We start from the raw sequence: 3,155 nt of genomic DNA, 5'->3' as shown, positions 1-3,155 counted from the left end.
GCTGTGCATGCCGCCGTTTTGAGGTTAACTGTTGAAGGAATAGACGTGTCAAGTTTAAAATTTAACGTCCTTGGCGTTTTTATTCGGTAAGCAGCGTGTTTTTAGTGAATTGTGCTACGCTTGACCTTGATACCAATTTGAAGAGAAGGGACGTGAATTTCTCAGTAAGTTTATTCAAATCTAACGTTAGCCAACTTTATGAAAGCCGTACGCGTTTCCTGCACCCATGAAAAGAGTGCAAAGAGAGCAAAAAAAAAAAAAAAAAAGAATTATTGCAACCTATTAATTTTATAAAACGTTGCCAGAAATCAAAATAGTCAGGATCGGTTAAGCGTATGAAGATATCAGTGAATTGTTATTAACAACGGTTGAGTGCTATTTTACTGTTGTGTTAAGAGTGCCGCATTATGTTTAGCTGCGTGACAAAAAAATTACAAATGACAAGTGCCACATACTTCGGCACGAAAAAAAAAAGCAAAGTTGCGACTGCGCGAAGAGAAGATGTATCAAGTATCAGTTCAGCGCATTCGTACCCGTTATGTTTGTTGTTGTTGGGGGGGTTTATCACTAAACTCAGCATAACGATTCTTGAAGCAAACTCATTTGCCCCTGTAAAGCGTGCACAGCCACAGCAATATAATTATTGCAAAAAAGACAACTTTCCGACTGTTCCCAGAAATACTCGCTGAAGTCGTAGCCTCCAGCGCGTCATTAACACATGATTAGAGCACAATTTTTCTGCAAAAATTAGGTAGAATGATAAAAAATAACATCTATTTTTATACCCAGCGAGGTAGGAAAAGCTGTATGCGATATGCAAAAGTGCAACCTGTACAACAGCCATCGCCATAGCCAGCACACGTGCGCAGTGCTAAACTACTACACTTTTTCACTTCATGCAGCTACAATACGTCAAGGAGAGCAGTGACCGGGCTCTATAACTCACAAAAATAAAGTACGCGAAATTTAATCAGAATGCTCGGACTTGAAGAATACAAATAAAAATGACCAATAGAGGTATTTTAGAACAACGCGAGGGAAATTAAATTCAACCTCACGTAAGGGCACTAGATATATCTGAATGTCTCAGACCCCCGGCAATCATTATTTGTATTACAGTCAGCGTAAAGTTGAACGTGGTGCAAAAAGTCACACTGGGGTGCCAGCACTATAAAACAATGCGTTGACTTCAAAGATTCGTCGTGTGCAGCGTTATGATAGGCAACTCTCCTGTTTTCAGGTGTAAAGCAAGAAAATTGAACTTTTGCACCTGTAGTTCCGTATGGATGATGCAGCTGTCAGCGAGCTTTAGAATAGGGTGACCCTGTACCTTGAGGTGGTAGGGGACTAGAGGGGCGTCAGTGCGAATGCGCAGCATTCTACGCTGATAGGGCGAAAGGAGCGGCTAGGTGTGGTTAGCAACCTCCTGTGAGCTGCTATCCCATTCTATAAATGCTTGGTTGTTACAAAACTCCAGCTCGGTGGTCACATCTTTTCTTTTCCACATTGTAGTTATGGCACTTCTCCTAGTGGGCCTAATAAAGACAAACTACTTAAGAATAATAAAAAAAAAAAAAACTTCCCCTTGCTGCCTTGCGTCGGCTTCACCTCAGGAATGGCCTATGCCTGGCTTCGATTTCAAACCAATACGTTTCGTAACCTTTCAAGATTCCGCAAAATTCATCCCACACAATATCAGTCCTTGGTGCAGCGCTACAACGAAATTCTCACACATATCTTGGGGTGTGCCATGCTGAAATAGTAACATTTACAGACACCGGACATGTCACGAGAGCAGTGCGAGGTACAACTGGCTAGTGTCACTTTGGAGATCTAACGAGCGCTCATGCAACTGCTGCGTTCATCGGCTAGTGCCACTAGGGTCCCGGAATAATGACTCCAATCACCAGCTCAGTCAACACATTGCCCTCCTTTCCTTGGTGCGAAATATCTTTGCTGTGGACAATGCACACCATAAAGGCCCTTGTTTAAAGGAACGATGAGCCGACCCAACACCCTAGAGTCGGAGAAAAAAAAAAAATCTTTGTGCAAACGAACAACCACGTTTATGAGGCCGATTGTCTGGACAACTTACCAGTGGATGAGAACGTTGCCGCCCTCCATTCGGGCGCTGTGGATGAAGTCATTGGCCTGAGAGAAGAACTGCGACAGGTTTTGGCCGGGGGTGTCTGACGCCTGAATACATAAATATTCTTTGTCCTGCGCAGAGAAAGAGTCCACGTACGTCATGTTGGCCAGGTACACCTACTCACAGAGTGATGTGAAAATTAGAAAATTGTAAAATGAAGAAAACCTCAAGGACCGAGAGAAACCATTCATAAAAATTAAATTAACATGAAGAGCAGTAAAACGCTGAGCAAATCAGTAGACTTCCATTATTAAAACTAGTGCTGTAAAAGGCGAAGAAAAAAAAAAAAGCGGTCATATATGGCGCCGTGTTTGTCCACTATGTCTTGTATCTTCTGTAGCACTGGCTTAAAATTTGTAAGGTAACACATATGAGATTACATAGCATAGCGTAATCACGCGCTTAAGAATGCATTAACTTGGAACCAGTTTGACCTGATCACAACCGACTCTCATATTTCGTGGCCGATTATTTCCTGCTCCTGGTAAGTTTAACAGCACCGTTTCGAAAGCAGCAGCCCTGCCGCATAAGCGACGGATCACCAAATTCGCTGAAGAAAACACTGTTGAGGAAAAAGTGCAGGTGACCAATATTAGGACCGAAAAAGTTGTTACGCTTGAAATATTGTGAACTAATCGTTATGATTGCTAACATCGATTCATTTGTTATATACGACTGGCTGTCCGATGGGGATGACGACGATGACGATGATAAACTCTTTATTTAAAAAATAGAGGAACCAGTCCGTAGACTGGTCGTGCTGCTTAGAGGAGGTCGGCAGGGATCCATTGGGACTGTGCAGCCTTCAATGCGCGCGAGATTAGCTGGCGCTGTTGGGCCATCTAGATCGGTGGTACTCAGAAGGCACTCCCATGCATCTACTGTAGTTGGATTGTCAGCGTTGTGTTGTGCACATGTCCACGTCATGGGAAGGGATGTCGCCTGTTGTGGGCTTGTTTTCACGTACGTGACATAATATAGGGGAAAAGTTTGCTATATAGCCATG

The sequence above is a fragment of the Amblyomma maculatum genome, chromosome 1, assembly GCF_055883805.1.
Source record: "Amblyomma maculatum isolate TAMU_Amacu chromosome 1, ASM5588380v1, whole genome shotgun sequence".
Taxonomy (NCBI): Eukaryota; Metazoa; Arthropoda; class Arachnida; order Ixodida; family Ixodidae; genus Amblyomma; species Amblyomma maculatum.
Note: the sequence above shows the minus strand (reverse complement) of the source record.